Source organism: Buteo buteo, chromosome 1, assembly GCF_964188355.1.
Source record: "Buteo buteo chromosome 1, bButBut1.hap1.1, whole genome shotgun sequence".
Lineage (NCBI taxonomy): Eukaryota > Metazoa > Chordata > Aves > Accipitriformes > Accipitridae > Buteo > Buteo buteo.
This window is the reverse complement of record NC_134171.1, coordinates 58,774,471-58,791,406: the sequence shown is the minus strand read 5'-3', so window position 1 is coordinate 58,791,406 and position 16,936 is coordinate 58,774,471.

The following is a 16,936-nucleotide window of genomic DNA, read 5'->3' as shown; positions in this document are numbered from 1 at the left end:
GTAGAGGAGAACCTTGCATATTGTTTGTAAATAAGCAAGACTCATGTAACAGAGAGGGCATGTCTTTTGCAATCTCAGAAAAACAAGCTTCAGAACCAACCAAGGCAGAGACAGCTGTATAAATACATGTGGAAGGCAAGCAAAACCAGACTCTACTCAAGCACCTCTGCTCCCCACTATCCCCCAGTCCTGAAATGAGCAGTTGAGCTCCATCTTTCAAACTTGCAAAAGTGTTTTTGAACATAAACTGGGTAAACAAGCACAAAAAGAAACTCCTTCAACCTATAGGAGCAATGGCATAAGTAGCCAAGGCATGGGATATTCAGATTTTCTCAAGCTATGACAGGACTTTCTCTATTAGCTGCTGACCAGTGACTTACTCTAATCTTTACTTCACTCTTTCCATTAGTCTACATCAGCCCCATTTCTATCTGCTTCACCACTATGCTTTTGGTCCTCCTCATGATGGTTCCTTCCATGCACACGACACCTTCCTAGCCAAATACACCTACAAAAATACTTTTATTAAATTACATGAATTCAACAGAGATCTAAGCAAAATTATCTGTCAAAAAAAAAAATATTTATTAAAGAACAGGCATTCATTTGCTCCATTAGGTTGCAATGGGTTATGCTCTATCTTATTGCCCACGCTGGGTATAACTTTTTTCTTCTTGGGTTGCAAATACCACGGACCACCTTTCCTAAACATCAGTTCAGCACTCAGGAACAGTAAAAAAAATAACTCAAACACATGGAATATTAGGAATTGCCACAGTTCCTAGCAAACGACACCATTATGTCATTATGTATACCATCTATAAATCCATGGTTTGCTCACACTTTATGTGCCCTGTGCTGTGCTATCCCCTCATTGCAAAAACAATAAGTTCAACAGTGCAGAACAGGGTAACAAGGATGAGCCCAAGTGAGGAATTGGGGTGGCTTCTACCCTGGGGTCAGTGGGAAAGAGACCAGATCTTCAGAGCCTCTGTAACATTTTTCTGAGTTTTGCTTGCCTTTGACACAGAGCACAGAAATGCAGGTACTAGCACCAAGTCCAGCATCACAGATTTACTGTGTCTTGCACAGAAGCCTTCAGTGGGCATTTCCCCAGTTGTCCCCAAAGTCACAGAGATGGACATGATGCGCTCAGGCTGAGCGCACGAGCAGCATGCAGGAGAAAGTTAGAAGGTTCTGACACCCCAGGTCCTGACCTGTGATTTCACTTGTGAGGTGAGTGGTGAGAAGTTATTGTGCAGCAGTGAGATTCAGCCTTCCTTCTCCTCAACAAGACTGAGCAAAGTACACTGTCTATGTTGAAAGACAAGTTCAATAAACGCATTACAGAGTTTTGGGGCATTTGGTTGTGCAGTTACCCTCAGTGGGCGTTTTGCTGGAGCTCGACAGAAATGGGCATGTAGCCATTCAGGTAAAAAAGGGGGCCCACTGGAGAAAGTTAGAAGGTCCTTTACAAGGTAATGGTTACTTTTTTCCTGTTTTCCAATGAATAACAATAAAATAGTCTCACCTTGTTAGTATTACCTTCAGAATAAATATCTGATACTATTCTTGTTTTGTACAGTACTGGTCTCTTAAACTTTCATGTATTTTATATATAAAGTATATAAAAATATATATTTTATATATAAACATATATACCTGCACACGCACACACAAAGACACAAGTTTGCTGCAAAATCTTCTGTCAAGATCCCCACTAGTGAAAAAGCATTAGAGCCACCACTATGCATTTGAAGGGACAGCTGAGCAGGCTGAGACTTGTCAGCGTGGAAAAGAGACAACCTGGACAGGTGATACATGACAGAGGCCAGCAAATTAAAGAATGTCTTTGAAAAGAAATGATAAAAATTGTACACTCTGTCTTCCAGCATGAGAGCTAAGGGACACCAAATGAAACTTGCAAGGCCAAGGCTCAGGAAAAAGAAGACAGTTCTGTTTGCTACAGAACTCCCTGCAAAAGAGTATTGTGGACGGAAAAAGTTTGCATGGGCTGACAGGGAACCTGTACAAGAACCTTGAAGAGACAGACATTTAGGGTTATTAAATAAAAAAATGCCACACATCAGGTTTATGAAATGTTAGGAACCAGGAGAGTACTTGGAGGAAGTATATTTCTTTCTGTATTTTCACTCTTCCCTCTGCATTTGTGTATAACCACCTGGACAGAGGGCTCAATGAACCCTTAGACTGAGCCAGGACAGATGTTCTTAAACTCTTGAATTTTGTGTCTATCACAAGAGGACCTATTTTGGGTTTGTGTTTATGTAGTGCCCTAACAACTAGTCACACAGCAGTCAGTAGACGAGCATAAATATTAACTCAGACCCCTCGAGCCTAGAACTAATGTTATAACCACACCAGAGCTTTCCTCTCTGATACAGAGCATATTGCTGTATCAAGTCTCTTTGCGGAGGACAAAGTGTCCTGAGATGTGGCTTACAGATCCAACAGTTCACAGATTTACAGTACATTAACTATGGTCATGGGAAAATGTTGGGTTTTTCTTCTATAAAGAGGGTCTTGTGTAATATGTAAATGCCATGAGGGATTAGCACAAGAAATTATTTTTGCAGCGTGTGAAAGTGTGCTGTGCTAATTCTCAGAAGGTCCAGCTCCAGCCAAGCCTCATGACAGACCCAGAGGCAAGTGCACAGCTCTTAAAATGCCATTGGCCATTAGAGATGGGCAGGACCAGCTGAGAAGTCAGAAAGAAACATACACAAAAATAGTAATTTACAATAGATAGTTTCATTGCCCAATCTATCTGAACTAGCTCTGACAGAAAACAGTTCAAGCAGAAAATCCCCTTTTTTGGTAACATAATATTTTACAGACATTCTGTCCTTATAGAAAAGTCCTACAAAATTCAAATGAAATTAAAGCTCATACACTTCTGTAAAAATTGCTTTCACCTCCTATAAAGTACAGAGACTTGTTGTGTGTATTTTTATTATTCTGGTGCAGAGGTCTATGGAAAGAAAATAACATTTTAATTCAAGTGCTTCAAAAACACAGAACTCTAAATATTTTCCCAATCATGTCACATGAGATTCTATATGAAGACAGTAGCATTTTTGACTATGAAATAATTAAAGTAAGAGGAAGTAAGCTGCTTATGAATAGCTTTTAAAAGTACATGTAACACTATCACAGAGTACATGAAGTTGTGTAGGATGAGACTGGGTGTAATGGGATAATAATTTTACCATGTTTGTCAAAATACATGAGCTAATACTTTTTTCTAGAAGTACAAGCTTACCTGATGCACCCATTATGCAAATAACTTTCTCTTGATATCTTTTGATGAGTCAAGTCTTATTGTTAGTTGTGGGAAGAACCAACTAATACACGGTCATGTAAAGACCATGAGGCCTTTACGGATATATTTTTGAGCCTGGTATGTGTTCTGCGCTTTATATGGCAAAGTAATATAAAGGGACTAGAAGATGCAGCCAGGTTAGGAATGATGTTTTTATTATCTATGCACAAATATGCCAGGGTAAGTTAAGTATACTTGCAAAGTTTGGGCTCTTTTTGGTCAAAATATGGAAAGGAATGGCTAAGAGTAGACTGAGAAGTTATTTGAAGCAGGATCACCCTTTTTTATTTGCTAGAACAAAGGTTTTTAAGGACTGGCTTAAATGAGTCCCAGGCTGCCTATTAATTCCCAAAACAATGATGTAGCAGTTCTCCAAATTTAATCACCTGCTATCTGTTCATATTTATAAGTTGGGTTTGGGGGCTATAAAGTGGTGTACTATGGATCAGATATCTCCCAAATGAAAAACCCTAACCAGAAGAGTGAACCCGTTTGCACATCTGAAGTTACCAATGCATGCTAAAGGCTCCAAACAATTATGAAAGAGACAGGAAAGTCCAGCAGACCACAAATGGCAGAAAAGAAACTTGCAGGATTAGACATGGTTTAAGTAATATTGTTGAAAACATACAGTAGAGTTTAAATAAAAAGTAAAATGTAATGTGCATGAGAACCTGAACAGGAAGTGGACTGAAAAACAACTGCAAGCAAAGAGGGAAATGAACAAGTCTATTTGATCTTCCCAGCTGACTTAAATGTGAACACTGAATAAAATAAAAATAGTGACAACTAATTTGTGATGTAAAATTATTCCTGTTTTAATTAAATTAAAATAAATGAATGTAATTAATTATCTAGGTTGGGAGACATGTCTACCCAGACAGAATTCCTTGCTCAGACCCATTGAGGGGAAGCAGGTGGATCAGGATGACCTAAATTTGGTTCAGTGTTGGAAACTAAGGGTAAGATTTTCAAAGCTATCCAAGACATTTCAACTACATCCCACATTCCTGCCTTCTTGGCTACAACCTCTGGAGCACTGTAATGACTTTTCTTCTACCTGTACTATTTTTTCCTGCTGCAATACAGCAGGTAAAGTCCATATGATGTGATTTTACTTGGGCTGTCTACTTTTCTTGGAAACATTCACGACTTTTTACAGAGTAAGGTGTGGGTCAGAAGTTACTCTTATGCTCCTGCCCACCATATTTTTTTGATTCTATCCTGTGTCCTTTTGAAAGTTCATGAAAAGGGAGTGGGACAGCTTTTGTTTCTCCTGGGTATATTCCCTAGCCTGTATAAAAAATTCTAATACAGAGCTGCTGCTCTGGTTATGGAAGAATAGCATTTCTGATATATTAAACAAAGACAGCAGACTTTCCAAGATTTTTTTTTACGTAATCTCCTGGCCTGCCAAGTGGCCCAGCACATGGTGTATACAGATGCACTAGAAGACAGACAACTTTCATACCATAAATTCCTTTGCTGCTCTTCTACTGTGAATGACAACAACATTTTCCACTCATTTCAGTGTCAATGATTCCAGCCTTATCAAAGATTGCCAGTCTAGTTACTCAGGCTTAACAGCAGTTTGCATTTTAGAATAACTTTTTCTGACCTGCTTTTGCTTTTTGCTTCCACTCCTCCCTGCCCCTCCTTTTTTTTTTTTTTTTTAAGAAGCAATTTGCTTTCTGCCATTTGCTTTCTCAGCAGGGCTGTTATCAGCACTAGTCACTACGGGAGGACAGCTGGTAAGGGAGAGAAAAAGTCAGATCCTTAAGAACATAACCATGGATTTAAACATGTGAGCCTGCACTGTAAATTGTTTTGTTATGCAATTTGTATCAAACTCACTCTATAAGTCAGGGGCATACCCTGCAGCATGTAAAGTTCATAGAAACAGTCAAGTAAGACCAAGAAGCACACACTTGTACAGATAAAGTAAACGAAGAGACCATTTGTTGCAGAGCAGCATTTGTAATTCTGAGAACTGGTCCCGCATTCTGAAGAGGATAAAGTGGTTTGCAGAAAAAAGATGAGACTCACAGCTGGAGGAAACACAGGTGTCAAAGTCTGTTGTTACTGTTTTTGTTGTGGCTCAAAACAGGCAGGCATACTCAGTATGCAAGAAAGACAAAAAAGAGATACTTGAGCAAATTCGGCCCAGAACTAAATGGGTGCAGCAGCCAGGTGGGTCATATTTTCCTTTTGCTTGCGTTTTGCATGATGAAGTCTTTCCTGGTGAAGGCAACCCAGACAGTGCAGTGCAAGACGAAGATCTGGACTGCCAGTTTCAACCTGTCTTCAGCAGCAGTTTCAGAACTGGCTTTAGTAGGAACTGCACTTAACACTGGGGCTGAATTTGGCTTACTGCAAGGAAACATTTTAAAACCCTTCTGCTGGTTTAGCTGCCTGGGTGTTATCTTGTTGGCTTCCTCTAACATATTCAGCAGCAAAGTTTCAAACTGAAGACAGCAGTCTAAAGGGGAGCTGGAGCCTGCTGAAATCACTACCTAAAAATCAGCTTGTCCCATTTACAAACCATTTGACACCATTACTGATTTTCCCCTTTGGTTCAAAACCCGTACTAACTAGCAGGCCTTGGCAGCTGCCTCTGTTCTTCCCTAATAAAAAGCTCAGACATGACACTGGTTTTAGAGGAGAAAGTGGCAGGGAATCAGAGTCTGCACTGGCATTCCAATGGTTTAACTGAAGATGAACACTTTGTTCAACTCTTGCCCCTTTCCCCAGGGTGGCCAGCATCGCTTCAAACGCCTGCTGACTTAAATGGTGACAGCTGCAGGACACAGACTCATGTATCACAAGCTGCGTGCAAGAGGAGATAGCTGAAGGGCAGAACTTCAAAGCCACTGGTTGTAACCACCCGGAGGGCGCAGGGCTGCTGCCACTGCCAGCTGGTAGCTCCAAGCTCAAATGTGGGGACGTGGCCTCGCAAGCAACGGGACATCTGCCATATCTCGGAGGTGCTGGATATCCATCCCAGAGAGAGGCCGGAAGACAGAGGTGAGGAGAGTGCTGACTGCTTTAACATTTCTGTTGAGCTTGTTCGGCTCCTCCAAAAACTGGCAGCAGTACATCAACGTGTGGGGTTTTCTCCTCCTTCAAGGAAAGGACTGCAATTAAGGTGAGGAAGAATCGAGCTGATTTTAGCTTGCTCCTCCAACACACCAGCTTCAAACAATGTTTTAAGACTTTTGTGGAATAAGAACAACCACAGTTTAAATATTATTTCCTGGTACTTGAAGAGTATCTCGCAATTCTTCCACCTTCACAGGAAATTATCCACATCCCGATCAGCATCAAAAGCCTCAGGCAGTATTGGCTGGGAAAGACACAGTGGCCTCTAACACTAATTTGGATGCATAATTTATTTTCAGACTCATGGAGGAGAATCTAGTGTAGAAGACAATTCAGTAAATTCAAGTGAGAATGGTCTTTTAACCAAGGGATGTGTGAGCGTAAAGGCCTTATGCCTTATTTCTGCTGCCAGTGTCTGACAAGGCATTGGCTGAGCCACTTGGTATGACTGCAGTCTGGGCTCAATGGGTCAATTTTAGACATGCCAAAACTTAGACCCATGCACTAACCACTTCAGAAGGGAATAGAGCCAGTGGCCCCAATTCACCATTTCAACCAGGCTTGGCCAAGCTCTGCCAAATGCAGGAATGGAGGAAAAGGGGAAAAGATTATGCAAACTTTGCACTTTTTTTCTCACCCCTTTCACATTAGAACAGCCTCACTAACTTAAATTAGATCCAAAGAGAGACTCTGGCAACCAGAAAAAAATAGAGCAAGGCATCGTAGGTTACTGGTTTTATGGTGGCAGTACTGAAAGGGCACTTTGGACTGGCTGACCATGCTCAGAAAATGCCTTCATGGGGCTTGCCAGAGCACTTTCCGTGTTTCAGTTGTGGCGTATGAGATTTAGATCTCCTAACCCACACTGATTTTGTGTTTCTGCAAGTTGGCTCCAAGCCTCTCTCTTGCTCCGTGACCTCTCGTCACAGCTTCACCTGGCAAAAAGGGCCTCAGGAAAGGAGGCAATGGCGCTCTGCAGCTAGAAATAGTTGGGCTCTACCTCCAAGGAGCTGGGTTGGAAGGCGCACATTCCCTGACTGCAGCCTCATGCTCAAGTTCTCCCACCCCAAAACCAAACCCTTGGAGACAAATGTTAAGCAGCCTTCATCCTCACTGCTGGAGCACAAAGGGACTACAGCAGGATGGAGAATTGACATCACAAACACATTTTAACTCGAGGGCCACAATCTGTGTTCTGACTTCCTTCTCAGCTTCTGTTTCTGGGCTCATATCATTAACAATCATCCAGTGTTCCAAATCAAGAGTAAATGAAAGGTATAACCACAAGAACTGGTGGCCTAGTGGTGTTGGGTGTTCTGCTTAATTTACTAACCCCCTTTTTTAATTCCCCTGCTGAAAACAATAGGCTAATTCACTCAACCACATTGGGCCTGTAGTGTGATGGTCCAGATGGAATAGGTTCTCAGGAGTCTTCCACAGGTCCTTCACCTTGCAAACTATTCAGGCCCAATTTCTTCAGGAAACTACACAGTTTTATATCAGAGTTACTATATAACAATGGACCTGCACTGATGCCACGTTTTTCTGTGATCTAAATAGGGATGCTCTGGATAGGCACCCCTATATTGTAATTTCTCTCACACTACACTTCAACCGCTTCTCGTCCATGCAACATACTGGGCAACTCTGCTTACTTATGGTGTTTAAACTCAGTAAAATATTCTTCAGCAGGTGTAGCTGTCATAACTTATTAGTAGGTGGTTTATAGCAGACCTGTCAATAGAAAATGAAATCCTTTCACTATTTCTGTCCAGTTAGGAAGACTATTCAGGTAGTAAAGAACTATGATTGGAGCACAGGCACCAAGAGTCCTCATTACAAAATCAGCATAAGTGATTTGGGTGAATGACACATTACTAGTGGAGCTTGAAGAACACAGATCTGCTGCACAGTACAAGGCACGTTGGACTAAGTTTGTTTAGCTCTTGCAGGGTGAAATTTTGCCTCCAGTTACATCCATACAATGCTATTAATTAAGACAGTGTCTGGCCCACTAACCTTGTGTTAACTGTTCAGGAGCCTGTAGTGTGAAAAAACTCATAAAGTGTTGAGAGCACCACACACCTCGAGCCACAGAAGGGCACTACACAGCAATAGGAGAGATAGAGAAAGCCACGCAAAGATTTCTCATGACAAGGGAAGATATCACCCCTGTGCTGCTTCTTTTGTCTTTCCAAAGAAATTTCCAACTGTCAGCAGTCTGCCAAATTCCACAAGGCTGGAAGCAGGCTGGTAACTATGCCACTACCACAACACTTGAGGGAAGACCTTACTTAAAACCTTACTACGATGAAGAGAATCCATCTACCATTATTGATCACTAGTACACTAGCAGGTTCTGATTCTCAGTATGAGCAGCAGAAATTTGAAGGTATACCAGAAATTTTAAAGAGTGCTTACTCACTTCCAGAACACTGACAACGCAATGAGGACTAGTAAAAGAATGACTGCTGTACTTGCAAATATTTTTCTGTCTTTTAAATATGCCTTTCATTCAACTGATGAGGTAGGTACAGAATCCTTTTGGCCCCATGAATTCAGTACTATGACACTGGTAAGATTTTTTTTTTAAAGCGAGCACTAGAGGCCCAAATTTCAGAGAGCACATTATGAGAAAAATGTATCTTTCAACCGTGATTTTAAGGCAACTTATGATTGGGAGTAATTGGAACTGGACGTACTGCAAGCTGCTATAAGTATGTACCATTCTGCATTCTATCCTCAGGCAGTTGTATCAGTAGGGATGGTACAGCTTTTTATTTATTCTAACCTGCTTTATTGTTTTCTGTAGCAAAGAGATCATTAAGAAAGAAGTTTTTCAGATACAGAAAAACATAACCCAAATTTTTAATGACGTCTCTATCTCAGTTCCCCACTGCATACACAGCTAATTATTTTTTACTTGCACATTTCCCAGGCCTTTCTTCACTCTGGTCAGTCAAGAAAATCTAAGAGCTACTAATAAAAGGTGACCACTCCTCTAAATATTCTGGCAGCTGGGGAGAAGCTGTACTATGCATCCAACCTTCTTCTGCTCTTAACCTTTGAAAGTTTTGAAGACAATGGAACGGAGGTGGCATCTCCTCTAAAATCAGACTTTCCTGTTTGGATTTGTATTCCAAACCAAGGCAGGAAGAGCAGAAGCAACTACTCCTGGGATTTCCAAGCTGCACCTCGCTATGGCTCCTTCGGCATTCATTCCATACACACAAATGAAGAGGACAGAACATGAGACAGAGGAGGCTCTTTCAGAGCAGAGGGGAATTTTTCAAGCATTTGGGGGAATAAAAGTAAGTCAGAAGCATAACTCTGTCAATAACACGTTATACTTGAAAGGGCCTGGGTATATCTATCACTTAGCAAGTTACAGTCTCCCTTTTAGGGGAGTTTCTGAATATAAAACCCTTACCTGATTTGACGGACCAGTGCTTTCAAGCTAGTCAGCACCTGCTCTCAAACTTGATATACTCTCAAACTGTTTTAAGTGAAGCCAAAGGATCAAGACTTAATTAGCAGTGAAATACTACTTATACTGATCGGTTTGCTCCAGATCTCCTGAGGGACATAGGTTTGTCTCTATCTGGAATCCCCACCCTACCCTCAGCTGCTCGTTAGGAGGTTTGTGTTTTGTCATTTGGCAGACACTTACCTGCTGCGCGCGCTGCGATGGAATAGTGCTTTTGGCAGCGGAGGCTGCGCAGCTCTGGGAGCAGGGGAGGCAAGTTGTAGCAGCTTCGACTCTTATGAGCGCTCCAGCTCTGCCAAACCAAACAAGACAAGGTGACATGCTTTTCTTACTGCTCCTCAGTAGACACACTCATTAGTTATTTGTTGGTCCCATCAGAGTTTTTTTTCTTTTTTTTCCTGCAGGGTTAACAGTCATTCAGGTGTAACACTTCAATTAAAAGGCTTTCCTTCTCTGGCAGCCACAGCAGTGAGAGTCACCTCTGCTTAGGAAAAGAGCTTTGCTTCCAGCAGAAGCGCAGAGGTGAAGGTGTAGCCATTACGAGTGGGATTTTCACAGGTGGTATCAGATGCCCAGTTCAGTCTCTCACAAGGCCTGAGCAAATGCTTTAGCATCTCAGGCAATACTAAGGTACAAAGTATTGTTATAAAGGAACGACACTGGCAAGATTTCAGGCTATAAGGGTCTTAACACCTCTGCTGAACAGAGTCTCTTACTAACAGAACGAACAAAACAAACTCCATCACAGCCTGGAACAGCTGGGCTCTGATGTCTTGCTCGCTTGCTGTGGCAATGGCCTTTTTTTTTTGGTCACTTCGATAACACAAAGCTAACCTTGTCATTCCCTTAATTTTTGCAAATCTCGAAACACATCTGTCTAAATATCCATGACCCAGAGGCGAAAAATAATATATTTAAAATACAAAATGGGTGCCAAATCTAACTCATCAGTCTCTGCTGGGATTCCTGAGAGTCTTGGGAGGTGGGACCTCGAGCAGTTTATTTTGGCATCGTTCTCAGCTAGGGAATCTTTTGATGGCAGTGACTCTGGAAGGGACCTATGCTTTGAGAATAAAGCAGGGTAAGCACTAACGTGAGAGCAGAAGAAAGTTTTATAGTGCAAAAGCAGGGGAAAAAGTGATAAAATTAATCTAACTTTCAGTGTTTTTCATTCAAGAAGAGTAAGAAGGCAAGAAAAGGAATAAAACACAGTTTAAAGTTGTGAGAAAGTCCTTCTCATCTAGGTAATCCTTTTGACTACACAGGATTGCCCTTACCACAATTTAGGTGTTTGTCCCTCCTTGCCCTCAGTCTCCAGATGGAAGGAAACTGTCCCAATCCATTGGTACTACCTTTGAGATATTTTTCTTTGATTAAAAGTGTTTCCATTGCTGATATCATGCTACTTGCACTGCTTCTTGTAGCTCTGCCCCAGGATTCAGCCCCAGAAACAAGAAACAAGGGAAATAAAGGAAAAAAATGCTCCTCTGATTGGAAAGCTCATTTACTTTTTGTCTTCTATATTCATTTTATAGTCCCAATGTTTTTTAGTATACTGCCTGATCTGACAAGAGGGCCTGAGGTCTTACTAAAGCTCAGTTTTCTTTTCTCAAGCATAAAACCAACCAAGTAATCAAGGTAACTACCAGTTATTATCTTTTTCAAGATGTAGTTGTGACTAGAACATCAAGAAACGAACCGGGCAAAAGGTTTTTTTTGCTAACTGTGGTTTCTTATCTTCCTGCAGCTATTTTTAACATGGGGCCAGTTTTTTTAGCTTTGTTAGGGGGGTGGGGGTGGGAAGAGAGAGAAAGAGAAAAGAAAGTCGTTGCTAGATTTATAAGTCTTCCAGAGTAGCTGGAGAGCTGTCACAGAGCTGGCATCTCTGTCTTTGCCTGGACGGCGTATGAGCAGGTGTCTGCCAGGTATTAACCTACTTGCCAGGCTGCCTGCCTGGGGTCAGGCTGTCTCAGTCTCTCCTGCTGAATCTGTTCTATTTTACATAGAATAAATCACTCATTAGGCCTCAGTGTGTAAAATAACTTCATCACTAAACGGTTAGACAAGTCATGGGGGAAGCAGAAAAGGATTGCGGTCCCTGCTTCAGGAGACATTTATGCTCTTAAATTGAGTAGTCAGTGTAACGCAGCCTAGAGCACAGAGATCGTTTCTCCTAGGTGAGTGCACTAAGCCACAAAATTATTGTCTCCATGGCCTCCAAAATATTTCAAGTATTTTCCCAATAAAATCAGAAAAACAAGAGGAGTTAAGAATTTCTCTCTCCTCCACCTAAATAAAGGCCTAATACCTGAGTGATACCAATTCAAATGTCCTCAAGGTGAGGAAGGAATGTAATCCTGGCCTCCCACATACAGAATAAGTGCCCTAATCACTGAGTTCTTGGATGAAAGAAATTGCATCTACTTTGTCATTTCCTCTTCTTAAAAGTGCCATAAACCAAAATGTTACATTTGACACTGAGTATTTTCTTCTGAATGAGAAAAATTCATTCACATCCTAGTGGAAAAAAAAAATTTTTTTACTCAGCTGAAGTTAAACTTTTGTTAAAACTTTCAGTTAAACTGAGCTGAATTTCTCTAGGTTTTTTCCCATTTAGTTGCCAACCCAAACTGTAATATCAGTGATTCACACAGGCATAGCCTAAATCTTTGTTAATCAATGAGATGATTTAACTAAATCCTTCTGTAAACAACCTGTTCAAAAAGCCAACACTTTTTTGTGTGGAATATTCAGCCTTCCCTTCTTAGGAATTTCTGTTTGAACACAGGAATTGAAAAAAAAAAGCAGTTCTTGATCAAATCTTGTCTTGTGCAGTCTCAGCTTGTAAGGAATTTTGTTTAATTAAATTGGCTATAAATATATATAAATATGTATATACATGTGCATGTATGCAGTTTGCTTTAAAAGAGAGAGATCAGCTAGGAGACCACCTGTTTTCCCTGCTTCCCACTGCTGGAACCAGGTTCTCACTATCGTACAGTCCTCATATGGATTGCTTGCAAATGGTTCACCAGGGAACTGGGTTAAACCCCTGTCCCACCAGCCAGCTGGACTTGTACCATTAAGTATACTGTGTCCAGGTTTTCAACTGTCACGTTGGAAAAAATGAAAGTTTCTTTTTTCGAGAGATATGGGTTATCCCTTCACATATTGTCTTACTTTTAGCATCTCCATCATGGCCTCTCACTTGCTCCTGCTGTTCAGAGACCCTACCTAGGGTCTATCTGACCAATCCAGCAAGACACTGAAATCCTCAGCCCCCACTCCTAGATTCACCCACTGTAATGGCATCTTCAAAAAGACCATTAGTTATTCATAACCAGGCCAAAGGGTCTTGCCACAGGTATTGACAATGTCCATCTCATTAGAAGTTTTGGACTTAGATACTGAAAGTTGCTGAAAACATTCTCAGTTATTAGCCCAGGCAGGAATAAGGGCTGGGACAATCAGTACCAGGACATGGGAAAATTTGCCTTTTTATGGCCTATTTTATAGTCCTCCAGCTCTTCTAGGAGTAGAAAGAATCTGGAAAGTCTTGAAAAATCTCTGTCCTTTCCCCAAAACAAAGAAGGGTTTCTGAAAGAAGACTGGTATTTTTCTTGCTGTCCTTGGGTAGCCAAAACTAAAAGGAGTTACTCAGCACTTAAACAAAACAATTGGCCATAGTTTACAACCACTAAAAAGAAAGAAATTGACCTTGCTGAAAATGGAACTTTCATTCAAAACTCTTTTGTATTTTAAATGATGGAAAGAGGAGAAAAATCAAAAAGTTTCCTGTCCTTTCAGGAAGGTCGGAGCTCCAGGCAGGGACCTGACACCCCCAGGGGCAGGCTGGTGGGAATCTGGGATGCCAGGCTAGCAGGAACACCAGCAAGCGTTCTTCCCCGTGTGTCAATGAACTCAATGGGTTACTGAAAACCTGTTTGATTTCACCCAGCCAGCCCCTCCTCACAGTAAAATGTTAAGTGTGAACATTTGAGCTGAATTTTTGAACCACCCTTGCTTCCCAAGTGCCCAGTTCCACAGTCCTTCCATACCCCAGCTTCTCATGGACCATATGGGACATTATGTGGGGCTGGTAGATGCAATTCCACATGTTGCCAGTACCTCTCAATACCACAGAACACTACAGATGTGGTTCAAGGGGGTGTGAGGGAGTTTATCCACAGCGTATTTTGGTGGCAGAAAAAATTAGAAATGTTATTGCATACTTAGTCAATGAAATATATCTTTCCGGGAAGGAATTGTCTTGTATTTATCTAGAAACCTCGGTCAATATCTGGTTCAGGCTCTGCTTAGCACAAGGGGTACATGAGTGTGTGCATGCAGATACAGACTTGTTTGTGTGTAAACAGAGCTGCAGCCTCTGCCCTGAAGAGCCTGCATTCTTTCAAAGCTTTTAACATCCTTCATCACACCTATCGCATAACTCTCCCTCTTAGCATCCTGCTGACCTCTGCAAACTCACGAGAGCTAACCTGCTTCTTCACACCTGCTTGTTGTGATGACTTGTCCCTTTAGGACTGCTATATCAGGCACAGACAAAGTCGGCATGCTATGGACCTCAGAAAATGCAAAGACACCGGTGAGCTTGTGGTGTTACCAGACAGGCATTTGAAACCTGCAGACAGGTCTGCTGAGCCACTTTTTTCCAACCACAGCTCCCTGTGGCCTATGGTTATTCACCATTTAGGCCCATTCAGCAGCAGAACTAAAACACAGAGGCAGTAAATCCCACTGCAATCCTCTCCATATACAACACACTTTATTATAACAGAATAAGGGGTTCAGCTCTGCTGGACCAAATCAAGTTGGCCAGTGTTAAGTATCACATTTTAGATTCAAATCCCTGCTAAACCCTCTGCTTACGCTTGTGGTTAACATTATTTTTATATCTGTCTTCAGAAATGAAAGACAGCAGCAGCTCACACATAGCAGCAACAGCATCAGCAGCTTTTAAAGGCCAACTCCATAGATTAAAGGGTGATACACTGAGCACCGAAATCCCACCACCCCAGTGTCTACTGATTAGGTTGGGAGAAAAGCTGAGTGACAAACATGTTTCCAATCTGCCTAGCCCATGCAGCGAAATGGAGCAATCTGGCCTGAAAAGGGATTTAGACTTTTGTTGTGCACAAGGGGAGAAAAAGCTGATTTAAATCCATCAACAATGCTCTCCCTCTTGGTGATCTCGGAGATAAGGAACAGAGTCTGGACACAGTTCATATCCTACCTCTCACCAGGCCCCACACTTCCACTCAAAGACAAAAGCTGGCAGATGAGGGCAAACGATGCTGCCTTGCTATTGAGCCACCCGCTCACATAAAAACATGTTGCACAATGCATGGAGCCTGCCTGGGGCATTTGATCTAGCAATTTTTAAAGGGAGACTGAATCCCCAGCCCATAGGAAGAGAAATATATGGCCTTTTAGTTCATCAAGACCATTGCTATTAATTAATATGTGTATAGCACTGCATGTGTAAAAAGGATCTTTACAGACAGACAGAAAGCTCTCGCTCCAACCTGTTTACAGCCTAAACCAGACAGGCATTTACACCGGAGAGTAACAACCTTCTACAGCTGGTACAAGCAGGGCAGGCAAAGAAGAGACATGGCAAAAAAAAAAAAAAAAAAACAAGGAAAAGGAAATAAGGTTTCTAAGAGAGAGCTATTAGATCCCCTTACAAGGAAAGCAGGTCACATGGCTTCCTTTATCCTGGTTATTTAATATATGCCATCCCCGTGCATTTCACTGTGACTGCCAGAAGGAGTGAGCCATTACATTCTCTCTTTATCTCTTGTCATAAGGACTCAGAACGAGGTGATAACCCATTTTTCTGAAACCTCTCTCAGACCCTTGGAAAAAAAAAAAGATTTTGCCTTGTTTTATCCGAAAGAGATGAAAAGGTTAAAAAAAATACAATTCTGGTTGCCTATAAGCAAATCTGCTCTTTGCTCATATTTAATTGTACTCATTTTTGAAAATAAAAGGAGAATGAAACAGCCATGCAGGGATGCATGTGGGGAAAGTCAATCCACGCAAAAAGCAGAGGCTTGTTTTCTTGTGGCAGAAATGCAAATGGTGCCCTACAACAGTTGTGAAGAACACCAACAAAATGGTTGCTGGAAAACAGCAGCAGCAATAGCAGCAGCCATCACCTCCGTTACTCTACGGATGCCCCTGGCGATAGGCGTTAGTGCAGAGCTTTCCCGTTCACAACGATTAAAACAGACTTCGGCAAGCCCTTATTGCTACCATCTTTGGAGAGCAGTATTCAGATGCAGATTGCCTTAAATCCCATCAACCCATTCAGGCATTTGTCCGCAAGTGTGTCTGCCTCTGCGTGTGTGTATGCGTGCGTGTGTTTAGATGCATTTATACACATACACAATTCTCACTATGCGCACACCTTCTCTCCACCCTCTCGTTCAGAGAGAAAGAGCTAAAACTGTCAAAGACTAGAATTGTGTATTTTCCAGGCTACTTTGTCAGATGTTCGTGTGTGCATCTTATAAATATTTCATACCAAATATTTAACATTATTCCTTCCCCAATCGGATCAGCTTTGAAATGCTCCTCAAAGTGAATTCTCCCCTAACAATGGCTTGACGCAAAAGCCTTTTTTCTCTCTTAAGAAGAGGAGGCTGCACATGGTCTGCTACCATAGCAGCATGAATAGTTCTTATTTAATGGAAAATAAAAGATACTTTACATTAATTCAGTGGGGGATGGAAAGCTGGGCACATGTGTACCTTGTGCTTCAAACATGGAGGAGCATCATACCTTGACCTCCCCTCTCCTCGTCCCATGATTATTACCCAGCTTGCATTAGAACTGTAATGGGAAGTGACAAGTTTATGTAAATGATCCACACAAGGATTTTGCTCTTGTAAAACAGAGCAGTTACTCTGGGCTTTCTAATTATTTCATGCCTTGTGGTTCTGTGATGGGGCAGAGATGACTATTACTTGAAAAGTATATTG